Raw genomic sequence first — 22,869 nt, forward strand, 5'->3', positions numbered from 1 at the left:
TAAAATTAAAAAAAACGTTAAAATATTCATAAATCATTGTAAGGCTAATGAATGCTACCCACGTAGGCGTAGGTGTTACAAATCACATGACGGTGTATATAATAAATATTAGAGTGCCAATGAAAATCGATTTTTCGAACATCGTTTAGCGGTAGGGCTCAAAAGTTTCGTCTTCTTGAAAAAAGTCCCCATGCAGAATTTCAGCCCGATCGGACATTTGGAACACGTGTCTCAAAGCGGTCAAAGTTTCACGAAAAGTATCGATGAAAAAAAGCAGGTATTGATACGAGAAATTGCCAAAATAATTTTTTTTTTTTCAGATGCCATATGGCTTAGAAATGCTTGAAACATCGAAATTTGGTGTTAACTCGAAATAAATAAAAATCTATGGAATCAGCTTTCTGGGTCTTAGAAAATTTTTGAGCTTAGACCGCTTTGAGGCACGTGTTCCCGATGTCCGATCGAGCTGGTCGAGCTGAAAGTTTTTGAAACATTTATTTTCTAAAAATAGAAAAGCTAATCTCTTTTCACACTTACAGAGCCAACTCGTGGGTTTTGAACTTACCCAGCTCAACTACAAATTCTGAAAATCATAGTTTAGGGCAGTAATCACAATCATGTCCGCGAAAGAACGCAAGTCATTATTCGTTTCGTGCTATTTAAAGTAGAACTAAACAAATAATCTGTATATATATAACTTTGAATTGAAAATTTATTTTTTGTTTGGTGTCTCCGTGTGCTTTGCACAGGTTGCACCTAGTTATGGACAAGTTGCTCCTGATACAAAAATTTTACAGGATGAAATAATCAATCAATAAAAATTTCATCCTATGAATTACTGCTGTTTATTCTTGAAAAGGTGAATTTTAAATAACTGTAGCATGGTCAAAGCTTCGTCGCCCAAACCGCAGCGGATTTTATTAGCAACGATTCTAGCTGAGACATATGCTTTCTCAGGTTCAACTGAATTTAGACAAACTGTTTAAAGAGCATCGTACAGAATAGAGAAGTACTTGCCTTTGATTCCTTCGGACACGTAAAATGTTAATTCTTGTCTGATCATCATTTCATTTTCATCTTCATTTATTTACTCTTTTCAACAGTTTCAGGTATTGTTTCTCTAAGAATTTTAAAGTTATTCATATATAAGTTATGCGTTTTGTAAGAAAATTGAAATAAAAATCTGCATGTTTTTTGTTGACTCTCGAAATTAAGTTCTACGTAATTATATGACTGGATTTATTCATTAAAGTTTACAGAACACTGTTATATTTGTACCACAAAAGATCAAGACAAATGGTCGCGGTGGTCCAAACCTTACAAAAAAAATCTGGATCGTAATGAAGCACAGGTACTCATAAATGCAAAAACATAATTATGCAGCGACACGTCCATAGATGCAACATGAGAAGCTAGGCTATAAATAAATTTCAAATCCAAGTTTATGTATATATTTATATTTTCAGTTTTATTTTCAATAGTTCAGAGAGAATGACTTGCGTTTTTTTCGCAAACATGATTGTCATTATTTCCACAAACTATGATTTTCAGAATTTTGTAGTTGAACAAGTAGGTTCGAAGACCACGAGTCGCCCCCGGTTTGTATTGATCTGAAAAAATAAAAATACCGGTTTTTATTTTTATGAATACCGAAATACCGGTTTTTCGAAAAGTCCGTAATACCGACCACCCTACTGCATACCTAAATGACTCGGTTGATTTGAACTCGATCTTGAAATTATAGAGCAGCATAGTCAAAGCCATCGTTGTAATCGGTTTGCTGTATGTACCAGGATTCCTTTCTTGGAACCGAAAAAGGAAATGAGTGGCTTATGATCCGCCTAAAAAACAAATTGTCGTCCGAACAGCATCCGATTAAACTTGGTAACTGCAAATATGAGAGCCAATGCTTCCTTTTCTCCTTGACTGTAATTCTTCTCTGCTGATGTCATGATTCTAGATGCGTGACATACTGCACCATCCGGAAAGCGATAAAACAAAACTGCGCCCACGCTTTCTTTTGATGCATCAGCCGCAACAATGATATCGAGTGCCGGATCGTAGTGAGTGAGGAGAAGATTTGATTGGAGAATTTGCTTGAACCCCTACAGCTCCCAGAAACGAACGTAATGTTGAAATATCGAAAGGCGCTGGCATTTGCGTTATGGCTTGAATTTTCTCCGGATCGGGTCGGATGCCTTGTTGATTCACGATGAACCCCAGATATTTGATTTCGTTGAGGAAAAAGATACTCTTCTGGATTTTGAAGGTAAATCCAAATAGCTTGATTCGATCGAACAGTTGATCAAGATGCTGGATATGCTCCTTGATTGTGCTACTAGCTACGATGGTGTCGTACGAATAACCACTAGTGCCCTCGAGTCCGGCGATCATATTATCGACGATTTCTTGAAACGCACCTGGAGCAGTATTGACACCTGGAGACAACCGGTTGAACTCGACAAGATCCTTGTGTGTGTTGATGGTCAACATTTTCCGAGACGCCGGCTCAACATCAACTTGAAGATAAGAATCAGAAAAGTCGATTTGGCTGAAAATCTTTTTGTTGGCTAGTTTAGCGAAGATATCTTGTGGAAGTGGTAACGGACACTGATGTGGTTCTAAAGCCGAATTCAGTCCTGTGGAATAATCTGCGCAGATCCTCACTCGACCGTTTGTTTTCAATATTGCTACTATTGGAGCGGCCCATTCCGAATACGATACCGGTGTGATGATTTTTAGTTCTTGAAGCCTGTCCAGTTCTGCTTCAATTTTGGCTGCTGCAGCATATGGTACCGGACGTTTCTGACGAAAAACTGATTTTGTACCGGGCTTTCCAGTGAATGAAACTTGCTTCTTAGTACAGAGACCAAGTTGTTCGGAAAAAAATGCTCGGAAATTTATCCTGAAAACGGTGAATTAAATCCTCTGCATTCGGATGACTCTGTAGCTTTAGTCCGTTGCACACAGCATTGATTGGAACATCCCATAGACGAAACATTTCAATCCATTCAATACTAAAAAGACATAATTCTGGTACTGGTGTAACGAAGCATCGTCCTTTTTTCGTGCTTTCATTGAGTGTAACGTCGCAAGAAATAACGGATAAGAACAACATCCTGTCCACTAGCATTGACCGCGTTGACTGATGGCGAACCGAGCTGATCGTAGACGTCCTCCGGAATGATCGTGATGTCAATCAAGGCACAATCAAGTTGGAGTGAAGTTGATACTCCGTTGATATCGACTGTAATGAATTTAAGTCTCTCAGCTAGTCCAACCTGGTTGATTGAAAATATTCCCTCCGTTTGAACTTTTTGCTCAATCTTGCCCTTCTGCTTGCCACTCCTTTTGAAATAAACACATGCACAGTAACCTTCTTTATGTCCTGTTTTATGGCATGTGCGACATTCGTGATTAATGTAGCAGCAATGCTTGGAGTAATGCATCTCGCCACATCGCCAACACGGCGTTCTCAGAACATCATCGAGTTGGTCACTGACTTTCGTATTCGACGACTTGCTTGAGTTTGACTGGTTCACTGCACATACTGATGGTTTTATATGACTCTGTTCTTCTACCGTAGCCGTATCCCGCTTCACATTGATCAGCTGTCCGGCCTGGCCGTCTCAATTTTTGACAAGAGTGTTGTACGAATATCAGCGTCACGGTGCGAATTGAGCCCACACACAAACATAAGGCATTTGAATTGATCTTGTGAAATCTTCACATTTGTGATTGACGAACCCGGCATACGTGTAGAAATCGTCAAGTGAACTCTTCGATAGCTGCAGGTACTGGTATCTTGCATTGAATAATGAAGTCTGCCTCCAGAATATCGACTTGAGAGTAGAGACAGTCCTCTCGGAGGTTTCGTCTTTTGGCTTCTTTGGCAGTTTGTAGCTTACGTACTTTTGATGCTCTACTGAACTGATGTTTCGAAGCATATGTCTCCCCTCTGCTGCGTCATCCCTTGACTTTTCACGAGTTCATCAAGAATCATCTGTTGATTTTGAAGAGCATTCAGAAGCGCTTCTTGGAAATCCGGATTCATAATTTTGATTGTCCAATAATCCTCGTCGCCACAAAGTGTTGTATTTTGCAGTAAGAAAGAAAGACATGTGATCTTGTCAATAGCGAAAAACTTAATGAGAGCTTTATTAGGTTTCTAAGATATGTATCGTGTTCAGCGTAGGAAAACATGGCTTGCTAACAGAAGTGATATAGGAATGCATGATTTATTATTGAGCTGCAGAAAATTAGTAAACAGAATGATAGACATCATTTAATCAGCCGAATCTGATTTTTTGTAGAGGTAGTCGCCGGCTACATTCTTACGATCGGTTAGGGAAGGAAGGCAGGAAGTGCTGCTGTTGCCGGAGACCGAATTAACCTCTACATCTCTAACGACTGTTACGGAAAAGAAGGTGAGTGACGGATTTTTCATACTTTTTTACGTTTTTTACGTTTATTAACTCTACTGATCTTCTTTGCCGAGTCTTGTTAGTTACTCTAGCCAAGTGACTACTTCAAATCCGTTTTCAACTACTTTGAGCAATAGTATTGAAATTTTCACGTTCAGTTATCTTTAGTTTTCCGATTCGACAAACACAAACTAGGATGAAATGTTGTGCAGGTTTGTGCTAACTACAACATACGCCCGACATCTAAAAAAAGCAAAGCCTTGGTGCTACATTCCGATTCGGAACTCGACCTTCTATTTATTTATACACAGACTTCGCAGCCAACTGTTTAGTGTACAGGACAATTGCGGGGCTAGCGCTACGATCCTACTGACACTAACAGCCTTTCCCAAGCCGAGACTCGAACTCACGACGACTGGCTTGTTAGGCCAGCGTCGTACCTCGAGACCGTCTGGGAGAGCCGGACTTCTATGGAGCCACAAATCTTTGGACCAAAACTTTGTTTTTTTATCAGCCATCGTTGGGTCCGATTTGACCCGTGATATAGCGTTCGATTCTCCCATATAACTACGTATTAATACTAGAAGAAGTTGGTTCTCCGCCAGGAAAGCATTTGGTTCTTTGAAACAACGATATGGTATCGATTTTAACACCAGCATCAATGAAAACAGGTGACATTTTCAAACCGTTGGACTCCACCAAGCCAAACATCATGGGATCCGCCGGATGTTTGATTTGGAGCCTGAATTTCATTTTCCCGGAATATTCGCAAATTTCTTCAGTGAAATGAACCGGTCTGTGCAGCCGTAGGACTCAGCATCGATTTCGTCGGAGAACAGAAAAACAAAACAAACCGAGATGTAGACTAGCTATTTCGGTCCATTTACCGCAATACAATCGCATGATTTCTCTCTTACTGTCAACCGCTCAAAGTCCCATTTAGACTTACTTAGGGCGATAGTCTTTAAAATAAACCTCGAAGAAAGGTTGGAAAGGAACAAATAGAGCCAATTGACGATTCAAAATGAAATAACCAGTAACCCGAAGAAGTTGGCGGGACATTACGTATTTCCTGTAAGTCGTACGGAATCACCTTCCGTTATCTGACGATTTACATTGCTCGTTTATACCGTCCGAGTCCGCCAAGCATTTCGGAAGTGTCGCGTGTGAGTCTGTTGTCCGCATTTTTCCTTTAAGTTGTTAATAGTAGGTAAGTGTTAAGACGTGAGTGTAGTAGAATTGTACTAGGGGCAGTCCACGCTACTTCGCAAATCGATGTCGATCGATCATTTCCGTTTTCGTTTTTGATAGAGGTCATTTTATGATATAAGTACATCAGACTCACGACTGCTGTTCCAAAAGGGCATATCCAAAAATGTGACTGATGGATAAAATTTTCTAACCTAATAAAGCTCTCATTAAGTTTTTCGCTATTGACAAGCAGAGCTTTGAAAATCCTTTTCTAAAAAGACGCTTGAACGTTTTCGCGTTCAGTTACAAGCTTTCCTTTTTGTGCGATCCTTCGCTCATTTTCAACTTGTATCTGCAGCATGTTCAATTTCAAAGAACGGTTTAAAACAGAGCGAATGTGGAACGAGCTGCGGGCAACGTTTGCTTCCGCAAAAGGACCGCCGCTTTGTCTTTCATGTCCGTCATAAAATCGTCAGCCGGCATTCACATACCACTTTTCGTTTGCGTTCATGATCGACCGAAAAAACAGTCAATCAGTCTTCAACATTCACGAATATGCAACGGGCTGCGTGCGTTGTTTCCGCAAAAGGAGCACGGCTTGGTATTCAAGGCCGTTCGGGAAACTTCGTACAATGTTCTGTCTGCATTACCATTCCGTTTTTCGTTTATGTTCATGATCGACCGAAAAAACAGTCAATCAGTCTAAAGCATTCTTACGTTTGAGGCGTAGCGAGAGAATTCCGAAATGATGCTTAACATTCGCATTGTTGTCCAAATTACGATTTGTGGTTGGAATAAGTTTTAAATATATATATTTTAAATAAAAATCTCGCAACGTCTGTATCCGTTGTTTTTTCATAGAGTGAAAGTGGTACATGCTACATGGTCGTTGTATCCAAATTCAATTACGTTTTAATACAAAATTCCAATTCTTTCGATCGTCTCGTTTTGTTGCATGCTCTGCACTGCATTAGTGCAGTTGAATCTATGAAATTCAATAATCAAAGTAAATTGATTAACAGCATTTAAAGAAAAATCAACCACTCGTGCTCGCAACAAGACAAATAGGTAGGTATATACCGTAAAACGGGGTAAGATTGATCAGTTTTTTCACTTTTTCGTGAGTACGCTGGGGTCTTTTTTACGCGGGTTTTTTTATGTGGTTGTTTTATACGCGATTTTTACAATAACGCGGATTATTTTACGCGGTTTTTTGACATAACGCGGATTACACTGTGCTACAAATGAAAAAAAAAATGCAAGAACTTCTGATGTGACCTAGTGTAGGTTATAGGTCTTGTTGAGTGTAACATACTATTTATCACATATTGGTAAAATTTGAAAAAAAATATAAATCATCTTATTTTATTAATTATGAATCATCTTATTTATTTTAGAACTATTCATCACAAATAGGTAAACATATTCATATTTTTCAAAGTTTCTATTTTTCGCCTATCCAAAACAGCCAAAATATAAAAAATTGGTTGGAAAATGACCGAATTAAACATAAAAATGTAAGCTAAGGCAAAAAGCAGGGTTTTGACCTTAACTTATAATTTTTGGGTTTTTTTTTGAAAAACTTAAAGTAAACGCGCAAGTAACACATGACTTAAACTATAACCTGTTATATACTGATAGTTTATTTATTTAAATTAAGCATGTAAAAATAACAAATTGTACTAAAACCAATCGATGCGAGAGACTTCTCGCTCTCGATAAATGATAGCATAAAAAGACCGAATATAAGAGCTTTCTGATTTGAGCCGTGAACGAGAACATACGGAGACAATTAAGAAGATTAAATCTAAAGATAGTTTTTAATAACTGATTTTAGAGGACCCGACTTATACTAAGTAAAAGCCTATACAGGTCGGACTCGATTATCCGGAAACTCGATTATCCGGAATTCGATTATCCGGAATTTTAGACTCGATTATCCGGAATTTTATTTTTTTGATGTCCATTTTAAATTTTTATTCGAAATGCTGCCTTTACCATCCCTTCTGGCAAATTCGTTACCATTTAAGTCACTTCCGGCATGTTTGGGACATGTTCGAATTAAGAGAAAATAATCAATGTCCAATTTAATTTTTTTGCTTCTCAAGATTTTTCCCATTTTCGCCTCAAAAATAACTTTTGGTTACGCCACTGCACAATACAAGTAAAATAAAGAAAAGAAATGTTTATTTTATGTTCGTCAATCGTAAAATTTCAGTATTTTTTGTGTGATTCGATTATCCGGAAAACTCGATTATCCGGAATGAAATTTTTTTTATGTTCCGGATAATCGAGTCCGACCTGTATTGGCTGATTAATTAGATCATTGATCTTATATAACCCACACTAAGTCACATCAAAAGTTCTTGCATTTTTTTATCATTTGTAGCTCCGTGAAATAATTGTGCGATAGAAGCCAAAAATACTGGTTCTCTAAAAAAATATATATAACTTAAGCAAATATCCACCGATTTTCACCAAAATACCTTCATTTAGTTTAGTTTAGTTTAGTTTATTTGATACATGACGTAAGACAAGTCTTTTTTTGTGTCATTAACGGAATAAGAACGAATATAATAATTTCCAGCGTTACAATTATTCTAGGACTATAGTCTAACTTATTAGCTATTAAAATGAATTAGAGCAGCTCTTTTATACATTACTTCCGAAGTTATTTGCTTTAACTCTCTAGGTTGTGCGTTCCAATGCACGACACCTCTCACGAATAATGTATTACTGTACAACGAAGTCCGATGAGTTGGAACTATGAAATTCCGCGTGCGAGATCCTTGCAAAGCTGTTAATTTATCGTAGAGATACGATGGACACTGACGTTGAATTAGCCTCTGAAGGTAGATGCACGCCCTCAACGTGTAGAATTTACGAAAGGGACATCCGAGTAAATATTTCTGAAGATGACGGACTGAGGTGAAACGATTTACATTGTACACGTAGCGAGCACAATCGTTTAAAGCAACTTCTAGTTTTGACAACAAAGCAGTGTGCATACTTAGATGAATAACATCCCCAAGGATGAAGTGAGGAAGTATAAGTGTTTTGAACAACTTCAGTTTAATGTTTTGTGGAAGATCGGACGTAGTAGCTCGCAGTGTACGTAGCCCAGCATAAACTTTACCGCACTGGTGGGACACTGTTTTGTCCCAGTGAAGATTACTTTGGAAAAAGATGCCCAAATTGTTCGCATGATCGGTAAACTGAATTTGATTGCCTTCTAAATAGATCTGCAATTCCGCTGAAACTAAACGACGGTTGGTTCCGAACAACATTGCTTTCGTCTTCGTGTGATTCAAACTAAGTGAATTTCTTGAAGCCCACCATGCAACACGTTGTAGATCTTCGTTGTGCAGTGCCGCAGCTGTGGTGGGATCAGGATGGATAGAATACAATTGAACATCATCGGCAAACATCTGGATACGACAATGTCTAAGCACACCTGGAAGATCATCAATGTAGAGTGAGATTCGGAATTGAATATTCTTTCAAAATTATAGTATGTTTGTGGTATGTTTCTTAAAAAAACAGCAAATTTCAAATTAAGTCGAAAAACTGCGTGAAAAAATCTAAAAACCTATATTTAAACTCAAATAACTCAACATGTTTTATTGATATTAGTTAAAACCTGTATATATTTTGAAACCTCTATTTATCCCCTTTCTAAAACTGCTTAAATATTAAAAATCGGTTGATGAATGACTGAGTTAAAAAACATTATATGCGCTGAGGTCAAAAAAACCGTATTTTGACCCTAACTTCAGATTTTGAGGGTGTTTGTAAAATTTCTAGTATAAGCGAATATTATACTCAACAAGACCTACAACCTGCCCACGGACCATTATTTCATCTTTACGGACAGTCTCAGTTCCATTGAGGCTCTCCGATCGATGAAAGATGTTAAGCACTCTCCGTATTTCCTGGGGAAAATACGGGAACATCTGAGTGCTTTATCCGAAAAATCTACTCAGATTACCTTAGCGTGGGTCCCTTCTCACTGCTCGATACCGGGTAATGAGAAAGCGGACTCTTTGGCTAAGGTGGGCGCAACAAACGGTGATATTTATGAAAGACCAATTGCCTTTAATGAATTTTTCGCACTTGTACGTCAGAATACGATCATCAGTTGGCAAAATGCTTGGACCAGAGGGGAATTGGGAAGGTGGTTACATTCCATAATCCCCAAAGTATCGACGAACCCGTGGTTCAAGGGGTTGGATGTAGGTCGGGATTTCATTTGCGTGATGTCCCGGCTTATGTCCAATCACTATAGATTTGACGCGCTCCTCCGTCGTGTTGGGCTCGGGGAAAGTGGTATCTGTGCCTGTGGTGAAGGTTATCACGACATAGAGCATGTGGTTTGGTCATGCCCTGTACACCGTGACGCCAGGTCTAAATTAATAGCTTCCCTGCAGGCCGAGGGTAGACAGCCGGCTGTTCCTGTTCGTGATGTCTTGGCGAGCCGTGACCTATCCTACATGTCCCTTATATACGTTTTCCTGAAATCCATCCACGCCCCAGTCTAGTCCCGTTCCCCTCCGTCTACACCCAACAAAACGACAAGAACACGTTTGAACCTTAAGCACAAAACCAGCAACCAGACCCCGCACAACAGAACCAGGACCCAAGGACTACGAGCCTCTGTCCCAACTCACGACATCGTGGCTCAGCAGAACGAATCCATACATGCCATTCGACGATTATCAGACGACCATTGAACAACAAAACACTGATTGGAAATCCCATGCTAGTTTTAAGTTAGACTTAATTTCAGCTCGTAGTCGGCAGCGAGGATAAAAAATTTGCTTTAGTTTTTAAGTCATCAGATATAATTGGCGCCGTTAAACATTAAATTGTATTTGTGCCGTGTCAAATAAATGTTATGTGAAGAAAAAAAAAAAAAGACCTACAACCTACACTAGGTCACTTCAGAAGTTCTAAATCGCTGTAGCACAGTGACGATTATTTTTACGCGAAATAAGTTCAGTATAAGTTTATCTCAATAAAGTAAAAATCAATCGCATGGTTCATGACAATAAAATATTCTGTTTTATTAATCTAAATAATGCATATTTTTAATATATTTGCTGTTATTATCAAAAAATAGGCAATTTACATTAATTACATTAATAATTTTACAACGATACGAGTCAGGGTCGTTGCGATTTACTTCCGTTTAAGAAACGAAAGCTTAAACATGTAGCAAAATTGTTATAAAAAAGTTATTGTCATGTTCTTCAATGAATTTTCATTTTAGAAGCACTAAAAACTTATTTTGTGTGTTTCGTTACCATTTTTATATCATTTTTCAAGTTTATATTTACTTACGTGCCATTATTTTTAATCGGATCTTATTATTGAATGGAGTTTTTTAAGAATTTTTTTGAAATTACGCGGTTTTTTATACGCGGATTTTTCAACGCGGTACAACCGCGTAAAAACAGACCCCCGTGTATTTATATATTATTCAACTGAAATTACAGTTTTCATATTTTTAGTACCAGTATTGGCATCCTTAAAACTTGAGAAGTTAGTTTTTAAAGCCCTTCGAAAATCTTGAACATTAAAACATTTGTTTTTCGTCGTTGTTTCCTTATTTGGGGTAACTTTGATCGGTGTCAATTTTGAATTGTTTTGAAACTTTTTTGAACTAAAAGTGTTAGATATTGCTTTGATAACATGTTTAGAGACGCTTTCCGGATTGACATCACGTTCTCCTGGACTGCTCTCATTGCGGAGGATAGTCCTGTTCTTGCACCTAACCGCGGCCTACTGCGAGTCATTTTTATGCCATATGTAATTTCACCTTTCGATGATGAAAAACGTAAACGTTGCGAAATGTGCCAGAAGTATTTTGTAAGTCAGCAATCGTTGTAAAATGTTTGTGTTCAGAAAACGTATGTTGATCATATATGCAAGGCCTTTCCAACAACGGAAGTATCAATAGGCCAGCTCTAGCCTCTTACGTTCTATGCTCTAGCCAAGACAACATCCTGGCGTAGACCAGGAAGATGTCTGGTTAGAGCATAAAACTGGACTTTCTCAACATATATAAATTAATTAATGATAAATGTAATAAATTTCCATAATTTTTTTTCTAGTTGATTGAGAAAATTAGATAATGGATTTGGAAAACATGTCAATAAATACGAAATGTTTAATATTCGACTAGTATAAAGTGCTTTTTTGGCACTTACTGAGAGTAAGAAATATAACGATCAAATTTATTTTAAAGTTTGGTTATCAAAACAATAAAAAATTTCAAACAATGCAATATTGTTCAGATCTCGAATGACACAAGACTAAGATGTTTTACTCAAATTTAGCAAAAGTAATCACGGGGCAGTTTTATTTCAACTATTCATGAGAAGGGTAAAACTGATCAATGTTACCCCGCTGATCAATGATACACCGTTTTACGGTACAAAATATTGATTAGAAAATATGATTTTTTTTACACCTTCACGAAAGACTGTGAGGCTAAAAACATACTGGCGCGGCCTGCGCTGCGTAGGCGGTTCGCCTTACCGTGGGTTAATGTACAGCCTTAAGTGTACCTGTACATTAAACTGCGGTAGGGCGAGCCGCTTTCGCAGCGCAGGATACGCTACAACCACAGTCGAGTCACAAAAAAAAATCTAAAGGCCATTCACCTAAGATGCAAAAGCACACAATTAAGAAATAGCAAATCACATGTGTTAATTGCCGCGCAAGCGACCAAAAGTTATTTCATTCTTAACTTCCCGCCTTCGGTGCCGTCTTCGCTGGCCCGCAACTCAGCGAAGCTGTAGAAATGGTACCTACTGCCCTATTCACTTTGTGCCTTGAACGTATACATAATGAAAGATTGAACGAAATAACGAGCGCTGCCATAGCGAATGACCGCCACCTAGGAACTAAAAAAATGTTCAATTCCACTTTGACTGCTCTTTCTCCGGGCGATCCAGGGGGGATCTATCTGTCAAACATCGTGTAACCAACATATTCGGCAACATGGTGTTTGTTTTGGTTTATGTTCTTTTTGGTTATGAAATTGATCGATGTGGAATATTATAGAATATTAACGTTTTTTTTTATCAAAACTCGAGAAACCGCGGAAAACTTTTATGAATGTGTTGTGTAGTGATTTTTTCCTCATTATCGTTCATAGTTACAAACGTCACGGACCAACAAACGTCATGGACCAGAGCTGATCTGCGATAACGCACACATATATGAAATTTGACAGCAGTGAATCCCCTCTGGGGCGATCGCTGTACTATGCCGAGCAGACAAGTTGACTGCGGAAAGCGATCGCATTCGTGTTCTAACAGTCAACTTGCGATCTTTACAAAGCACTGTTGACAAGATCACATGTCTTTTTTTCTAACTGCGAAATACAACAATTTGTGGCGACGGGGGAACATAGCAATCCTTGCCAATATAATTATACCATTTTTTCACAAGAATCGGAAGTAGAAGCATCAAGACGTATTGAAGCACCATTTTTGTGAAATAACTGGAGAAGAAATACGTCAACCGGCCTGGTGAGCAAGTTATTCGCTAATAACAATGAATTATTCTATCTGAAGTGGAACAACTTCCAGAAGAACATCAGCACCCAATTCGAAAAGCTACGCATCAAGGAGGACGATCTGGTGGATATTACAAGGCTGAAAAACCTACCGACAAATCGAAAATTATCGAGTAAAAAAAATTTCAATGCATGCCATAATCACATCCCGGTCAACATTCTTACGTAACATCGCGAGAAGGATAGTTCTAGAATATAAGAGCATTAAACACGATTTTACTTAGCTGCTCAGTTCGACTCGTTTAGGGTGAAGTCCCGGTTAGTAAAAGTTGGCACTCGAGATGCACCAACAGTACTATCTTGCGACTATTTGCATGTCGCATGAACAGCAGCGACTGAACACTGAAGGCACGTTGCTAACGGACGCGAGCGAAATGGAGAATGCACTATGATTGAGATGGGAATACCACCAGTAACTACTGACAGTTATCAGTAAGGAAAAGTATCATTAACTATCAGTAGAGTTATTCTCTTGCTGATATTATTTGCTTTATTTTGTAGGAGAGATACTCTACAGTCATGTAATTTTCATATGGGCGCAACTAAGAAAAATTTAATGGGCTATTCTTCCAAACTTTTTATTGGAAAAAATATCGAAAGTGGTTAACGCTTATTTTTTTTTATTGTGTAGTATAGTGTCGTAACAAAAAAAAACAAATACCACTAAAAAAATCATTTCGAACGAGACTCTCCGAACTAATGGCTTGCAAATCTTAACCACAGCGTCAACGCCAACCTCTTTCAGCAAAGCAAAACAAAATGTTTTTATTCCATTGCTGTATTACTCATTCTAATAAAATTTAATCAATCGCCAAAAATTGTTTTATTTCGCTTTCGGATACAAGGGCTTTCGAATGTCGCAAAGAAGGCGCTCCCATCTCACACGAGAAATTTTGTAGCTCCCCAGAATTTTCCACAGAATGGTTGTATTCAATATGCCGTACTGCATTAAGTTTCGAACAAATAAGCTTTGATGTAACTTCTTGCACTAAAAGATCAACGACAAATGAATTTTCGCATCGATCTTGAATGTTTAGTATGTTGGTTATTTTTTTCTTTTTGCAATTGTGCAGGGGCGACTCGTGGCTTTTGAATCTGCCTGCCTGTTCAACTACAAATTTCGAAAATCGCAATTTGAGGAAGTAATCACAATCACGTCCACAATCACGCAAGTCATTCTAGTCGTTACTATTTGAAAGTGAAACTAAAAACCAATAAAGTATTAATATAAATTTGCGTCTGAAATATATTTCTTGCCTGGCGTCCCCGTGTGCAATGCACAGGTTGCACCTATGGACGAGTCGCCCCTGCAATTGTGCTATTTAATAGATTCAAACATGCTTTGTATATGACAATTTGATATCAAATTCCGAACACTAATCACTAAGAAATAGAAAGGCAAACCGTCTCAACACTGATTGTCACTTTTTTAACGTCTGTTGATTCTCTGGAAGTGGTCCTACAGTAAAGAGCCACACATCATTGGGTAAAGGACATTAGAGGAACATAACGGTATATAACAATCATACTTTTGATTACACTAACAATAATAATTCGAATATTATTCCAAAGTGTTAGAAGATATAATCAAAACGTTATATCCACTTCAAATTTCTTCCCAAGGTGCGGAGAGAAGATTTTTAGTAATACGGCGCAATTAGTGTCAAATGAAAGGTCTAGCTTATAGCACCCTATTGAATTTCATTGTAATCGGACTGTAAATTCGTCTGTGATGTATCAAAATATGAAAATAACTAAACTTTATTATCTCAGAAACGACATAACCGATTTGAACAATGTTGATATCAAATGAATGGGCTAGTTGAGGGTTAACTGATGAATTTTATAATGATTGCACACTTGCTTCAAAAGTTGTGTAAAGAAACGTGTTCCGATGACTTTTCAAATTCACTCGTTTCCCCAAAGATGGCTGGACTAATTTCAACAATGAATTTCAAATGAAAGGTTTGGCTGCCCTATAGGTTGCCATTAAATTTGATTATAATCGGACTTTTCTTTCAACCGCTATGTATCAAATTGAAGAAACAACGAAAGTCTATTGTCTCAAAAATTACACAACTTAGAAATAGCCAAATAAAAATAAAACTACTTATTTCGCTATTTCTCTAGCACAAATATTACGTAAAATTTTATATTTTATACTTCAAACATTAATTCAGACAACATCAATATTATACCTTTATTGGATTGTATTTGGCAATGTAAGAATGTTTTCCAGAAACCGGAAGTCGAAAAATCGGGTTTCCAAATGAAGTATGCAGTTGACTTCCGCCCTCTGAGCATTATCCCGGTTGCTGAAAAACTTACATTGGGTAATGTTTGTCCTTTTTATGCGGTTTCCAGAAACCGGAAGCTACTATCTAAAAATTTAAAATGGTGTCTAAAGATGAGTTTTGGTCTCTGGGTATCATACTGTTCCACAAATACCCGTATTTGATGATATTGGATCCATTTGGACTGTTGTTCTGAAACAGAATATCGCCATCGAAATACCCAGATTAGACGTAGTTAGTTGACCATTTTAGGATGTATTCAGGCAGCCAAAATCAGTCAACTGGACTTAGAATGGTGTTTAAGGTCGGATTCTGGCTTCAGGGTAACATTCCGGTTTAAAAAACCCATGTTGAATGAAGCACGGATGCACCCCAGAAACGAAAGGAATAATTCGATAAGAGTAACTGCGTTAAGGAATCTCATATTTATATACAAGATCGTTTAAATAAATTTATAAGGAAAGTCAAAAAACACATTTCTTATACAACAAATTAATTATGTCGTGTAGTTATTTTTTATGGAAATGCAGTCAAACATAAAAAAAAATTGATCAGTGTTTATTTATTCCTTTTAATGTAACTTTACACGTAGTTTTGCCTTTCTCCTAGAAAGGTATAGCAATCACTTGCAAAACCGAAAGTATGAAAGTGCTCCAAAGGGCCGAATGGCGTATATCACTCGACTCAGCTCGACGAGCTGAGCATTTTCTGTATGTGTGTGTGTGTGTGTATGTGCAGATTTTTATTCTCACTCACTTTTCTCAGAGATGGCTGGACCGATTTTCATGAAATTAATTGCAAATGAAAGGTCTCGTTGTCCTATAAGACCCTATTAAATTTCATTGTAATCGGATTTTTAGTTTAGAGGTTATGTATCAAAATGTAAAAATCATGAAACATCATTATCTCGAAAACTACACAACCGATTTGAAAAAAATTGATTTCAAATGAACGGGCTACCTAAATTACCCTTAACTTTTGAATTTCATAAAGATTGAACTCGTGGTTCAAAAGTTATGACAAGAAACGTGTTTTAAAGACTACTTAATCTCACTCATGTTTCTCAGAGATGGCTGAACCGATTTTCATCAAATCAGTGTCAAATGGAAGGTCTAGTTGTCCCATAAGACCCTATTGATTTGTTTTGCAATCAGACTATTACTTTGTCTGTTATGTTTAAAAATGTGAAATCCAGCTTTGAAAAGGAACATATTTCGAAGACTACTTGAACTCACTCACTTTTCTCAGAGATGGCTGAACCGATTTCCACAAAATTAGTGTCAACTAATAAGTCTAGCTGCCTCGTAACACCCTATTGAATTTTACTGTAATCGGACTGTAACTTCGTCTGTAAAGTACCAAAATGAAAAAATCACGAAACTTCATTATCTCAGAAACTACACAACCGATTTGATCAATATTGTTATCAGATGAGCAGGCTAGTTAAGGGTTAACTGATGAATTATGATTGAACACGTGGTTTCAAAGTTTGGCTGCCCTATACGTTCCCATTTCATTTGATTATAATTGAACTTAAGCCACCGTTATGTATTAAATTGTCAATAAAACAACGAAAGTCTAGAAAATCTATAACGAGCGTCTTAGCAGAGTGATTGAGATCAATCAAAGAAATAGTTATCGGTTTTCGTTATACTCTACTAAATTTTTTTTTGGAAATAAATATTGAAATTCAGTCCGCAAATATATATTTCGACTGTGACGTACAGTCTTCCTCAGTGCTTATGTGGACGGAGTCGTTTGTATTGGACCCCTCCTGTTTCATTTGTATTGGACCCCTCCTTTCCAGAAGAGGGAGGGGTCTCAAACTATCATAGGAACCTTTATCGGGACCAAAAACCCCTACATACAAATTTTCACGTCGATCGGTTCGGTAGTTTTCGAGCCTATTTGGATCAAACAGACAGACAGAACGGCCTGCATTTTTATATGTATAGATTACAACATCAATATTTTAGAACCTAAAGAGTGAATACACATTTATTGCATTGAAGCGTTCATGTGAATCTATTTTTTCAAATAAAAGTTTGAATGAGAAAGGCTGGGTCGTCGCTAGGTGGATTAATTTAGGTTTTTTTTATTCTTCAAAATTTGTTTATGTAGTTTTATTTATTTCTTTTTTTTTTGCACGAGGCAGTAAACTGGCACTGATTTACTATTTGAATTTGACCTGATAAAACTCAAATATGGTCTTTTTTCATTAACCTTTTTCAGCTGCTGTTGTTATAGCATATGCTTACTTTACTAGCAAAAACACTTATTTTTTATTCTCGCTTATTTTCCGTCGGTCTGGTTCCGCCAGTGTTGTTGTGCCAATCACCGACGCCCGGGAGGCGATTCCACCCAGGACCCTAACTCACGACCCGTTAATTAACGGACCGGCGCCAACGGCTTTACTTCCTCATGCGATGGAAGGCGTGATCCCAGAGATTTTTCGCCTCAGAAAATCTCCCGATATCGGCTAGAATTGAATCTAGACCAGATTGGTTGGTTGTGAGTGGATCACGCCACCCCACAACCATCGACACCTATGTCGCCGGTGGGATTCGAACCCAGGCGTCTAGCAAAAACACTTTTTTTTTCTTCATCTATAGTTTATTTGACACGGCACAAATACAATTCAATGTTTAACGGCGCCAATTATATCTGGTAGCTTACTTTCTAAAGTATCTTAATAACTAAAAGCAAATTTTTTATCCTCGCTGCCGACTACGAGCTGAAACTAAATCTAACTTAAAGCTAGAATATTTTGCATCAAAAGCACAGGTTTGCTGTTTGATGATTTTCATTGTCATAGGTAAGCAGCATATTAAATTTGTTCCGCTGCTGGGCCAAGATATTACGGACTGGCATATTGGGTTGTTTCCATCGGGCCTTGAGAGTATCGTGCGGGTCTGATTGCTGTTTCCGGGTCCGGGGTCTTAACGTGTTCTTGTCGTTTGGTTGGATGTAGGCGGAAGGGGATAGGACTAAACTGGGGCGTGGATGGATTTCAGGAAAACGTATATAAGGGACATGTAGGATAGGTCACGGCTCGCCAAGACATCACGAACAGGAACAGCCGGCTGCCTACCTTCGGCCTGCAGGGAAGCTATTAATCTAGACCTGGCGTCACGGTGTACAGGGCATGACCAAACAACGTGCTCTATGTCGTGATAACCTTCACCACAGGCACAGATACCACTCTCCCCGAGCCCAACACGACGGAGATGCGCGTCAAATCTATAGTGATTGGACATAAGCCGGGACATCACGCAAATGAAATCCCGACCTACATCCAACCCCTTGAACCACGGGTTCGTCGACACCTTGGGGATTATGGAATGTAACCACCTTCCCAGTTCCCCCTTGGTCCAAGAATTTTGCCAACTGATGATCGTATTCCGACGTACAAATGCGAAAAATTCATTAAAGGCAATTGGTCTTTCATAAATATCACCGTTTGTTGCGCCCACCTTAGCCAAAGAGTCCGCTTTCTCATTACCCGGTATCGAGCAGTGAGAAAGGACCCACGCTAAGGTAATCTGAGTAGATTTTTCGGATAAAGCACTCAGATGTTCCCGTATTTTCCCCAGGAAATACGGAGAGTGCTTAACATCTTTCATCGATCGGAGAGCCTCAATGGAACTGAGACTGTCCGTAAAGATGAAATAATGGTCCGTGGGCATTTTTTCGATAATCCCTAGGGTGTACTGAATTGCAGCTAATTCTGCGACGTAAACAGAAGCAGGATTATCGAGCTTATGGGAGACGGTTAAATTGTTATTGAAGATACCGAAGCCAGTGGACCCATCAAGAAGTGATCCGTCAGTGTAGTACATATTGTCGCAGTTGATGTTTCGATATTTATTGGAAAAAATTTCAGGGATCTGCTGCACGCGTAAATGATCCGGGATTCCACGAGTTTCTTCTATCATGGATGTATCGAAAAACACAGTAGAATCAGAAGTATTTGATAAGTCGACACGATTTGGAATATTCGAAAAAGGGTTAATATTTTGGGACATGTGATTGAAATACAATGTCATAAAACGGGTTTGAGAATTAAGTTCGATTAACCTTTCAAAATTTTCAATCACGGGACGGTTCAAGACCTCACATTTGATTAGAATACGAGAAGACAGGCTCCAGAAGCGGTTTTTCAATGGTAGTACTCCAGCTAAGATCTCCAAACTCATCGTATGGGTCGATTGCATGCAACCCAAGGCGATACGGAAACAACGATATTGTATTCGCTCCAGTTTGATCAAATGTGTGTTTGCTGCGGAGCGGAAGCAGAAACACCCGTACTCAATAACAGACAGTATCGTTGTTTGGTAAAGCCTTATAAGGTCTCCTGGGTGGGCTCCCCACCATTGTCCGGTTATTGTACGAAGAAAATTCACTCTTTGTTGACATTTTTTCATCAGATACCTCACGTGACAACCCCAGGTGCCTTTAGAGTCGAACCAGACACCAAGTTATTTGTGTACCAAAACCTGAGAAATCGTTTTACCCATTAATTGTGTTTGAAGCTGAGCAGGTTCATGCTTCCTAGAAAAAACTACTATCTCAGTCTTCTCCAGAGAGAATTCGATACCTAGCTGTAAAGCCCAAGCAGACAAATTGTCCAAGGTATCTTGCAATGGTCCTTGCAAATCGGCAGCTTTGGCTCCTGTAACAGAGATTACACTGTCGTCTGCAAGTTGTCTTATCGTGCATGAATTTGCCAGACATTCGTCGATGTCATTTACATAAAAGTTGTAAAGAAGAGGGCTTAAACATGAGCCCTGGGGAAGACCCATGTAGCTAATGCGAAAAGTTGCCAAATCGCCGTGCGTAAAATGCATGTGCTTTTCGGACAACAAATTGTGCAAAAAATTGTTCAAAATTGGAGAAAATCCTTGTCGGTGAAGTTTACCCGAAAGAATGTCAATAGATACGGAATCAAAAGCCCCCTTAATGTCCAAAAACGCAGACGCCATTTGTTCTTTGCGAGCATACGCCAGCTGAATATCTGTTGAAAGCAACGCAAGACAATCATTCGTCCCTTTAGCGCGGCGGAAGCCAAATTGAGTATCTGATAGTAGACCATTTGATTCGACCCAATGGTCTAAACGACGGAGTATCATTTTTTCCATCAATTTCCGGATACAGAATAGCATTGCAATCGGCCTATAAGAGTTGTGATCAGAAGCTGGTTTCCCTGGTTTTTGGATGGCGATCACCTTCACTTGCCTCCAATCTTGCGGTACAATGTTTTGCTCCAGGAACTTATTGAACAAGTTCAACAAGCGCCTCTTGGCATTGCCGGGTAGATTCTTCAACAAGTTGAATTTGATTCTATCTAACCCAGGCGCGTTATTGTTACAGGACAGGAGGGCAACTGAAAATTCTGCCATCGTAAAAGGTGATTCTATCGCGTCGTGACCCGGAGACGTATCGCGAACAAAGTTTTGCGCAGGAACAGAGTCCGGACATACTTTCCTGGCAAAATCAAATATCCACCGACTTGAAGACTCCTCGCTTTCGTTGACCGTTACGCGATTCCGCATTCTTCGGGCTGTGTTCCAAGGAGTGCTCATCGATGTCTCCCTCGACGTCTCGTTCACGAACCGACGCCAATATCCGCGTTTCTTTGCTTTAGCCAGGCTTTTAAGCTTGGTATTAAGCTCCGAATACCGTATATAGTCGTCGGGTTTACCTCCCTTCTGGAAGGCCAAAAACGCGTCGGATCTTTGCGTGTAGACATCGGAGCACTCTTGGTCCCACCACGGAGTGGGAGGCCGTTCTTTGATCGTTACGCCGGGATATTTTTTCGTTTGGGCTTGCAACGCGGCGTCGAGAATCAAGCCCGCGAGGAGGTTGTATTCTTCAAGTGGTGGATGATGTTGAATCGACTCGACCGCTTTTGAAATCATTTCCTCGTATAACTTCCAATCGACATTCCGTGTGAGGTCATACGGAATGTCAATTGGTCGCATGCGAGTTGACCCGTTTGTAGTTGAAATAAGAATAGGCAGATGGTCGCTACCGTGAGGATCGAGGATAACCTTCCATGTGCAATCCAACCGTAGCGACGTCGAACATAAGGATAGATCCAGAGCGCTTGGGCGCGCTGGAGGTTTCGGGATATGTGTCATTTCACCGTTGTTTAAAATAGTCATGTCGAAGTCATCGCAAAGGTTATAGATTAAAGAGGAGCGGTTATCATTGTAAGGGGAACCCCAAGCCACACCATGAGAGTTGAGGTCTCCCAAAATCAAACGTGGCGAGGGAAGAAGTTCTATTAAATCAAAGAGCAGCCGTTGCCCAACCTGTGCTCTGGGAGGAATATATATTGAGGCAATACAAAGCTCTTTACCTTGTATTGTCATTTGACATGCGACAACTTCGATGCCTGGAATCGAGGGGAGGTTGATACGATAGAAAGAATAGCACTTTTTAATCCCTAAAAGTACTCCTCTATATGGGGTGTCTCGATCAAGGCGAATAATATTAAAATCATGGAAGTTGAGATCAATATTTGAAGTAAGCCAAGTTTCACAAAGGGAAAATGCATCGCATTTGTTTTTATTTATCAAAACTTTAAACGAATCAATTTTTGGTAAAATACTTCTACAATTCCACTGTAAGACAGAGATAGAATCCTTCATATACGCGGTTGAATTAGGCATCGAAGGATACAATCGCTGCAAGGAGGGGCCATTGGGCAGTCAACTGCTTCAAAAATGATCTAACTGTTGGGAGGAATGCTGTAAGAAAAATTTTAATTGGATCGGGTACATTGAAATTTTCAAAAATCCAGTCCACAATGTCAGAAAATTTCACTAATCCAGAGTTTGTTTCATCAACTGGATGTGCAAAAGGAACAACTGGGGTTTTAGATGTTCCTGGCAGTGCTGGGAACTCCTTCTGGGACTTTAAATTTGCAAGCCCAGGAGGAGTTTGCTTCGGTTTTTCCGCAGCACTGTTTGGTTTGTTCGTACTTTTCATTACACTTTGGGAAATCTTAGGACCTTTACGGGGAAGTTTAGGAGAAGAAACATTTTTCCTCTTCCTAGACTCCCCAGGATTGGCATAAGATGTTCCCGCTGATGTATCGTCAGAATCGGTTTCATCAGAGGACAACAGATCAAAGGGGTTCGATGTTATGGTAGAAGTGGTCACGGTCTTCTTCAGCATCTCAGCATAAGAACGCTTTGAACGCTCCTTAAGTGACCGCTTGATTTTATCTCTGCGCTGCATGTACACCGGGCATGTGCTCATGCTGGTTTTCCCCACAGTGAATACATTTTTCAGCATTACCACTGCAAGAATCTTCCGCATGAGTCTCCCCACACTTGCTACATCGTGCCTTATTGCAGCAGTAGGCGGC

At 39.1% G+C, this 22,869-nt stretch overlaps 1 protein-coding gene across 1 annotated transcript in view; it reads right to left on the bottom strand.

The window, feature by feature from the left end:
- LOC129732128 (kinesin-like protein KIF22) overlaps positions 1-22,869 on the bottom strand; it is a 63,345-nt gene that overhangs the window by 2,370 nt on the left and 38,106 nt on the right. The gene's annotated exons all lie outside the window — the stretch shown is intronic.

The sequence above is a fragment of the Wyeomyia smithii genome, chromosome 1, assembly GCF_029784165.1.
Source record: "Wyeomyia smithii strain HCP4-BCI-WySm-NY-G18 chromosome 1, ASM2978416v1, whole genome shotgun sequence".
Classification (NCBI taxonomy): Eukaryota; Metazoa; Arthropoda; class Insecta; order Diptera; family Culicidae; genus Wyeomyia; species Wyeomyia smithii.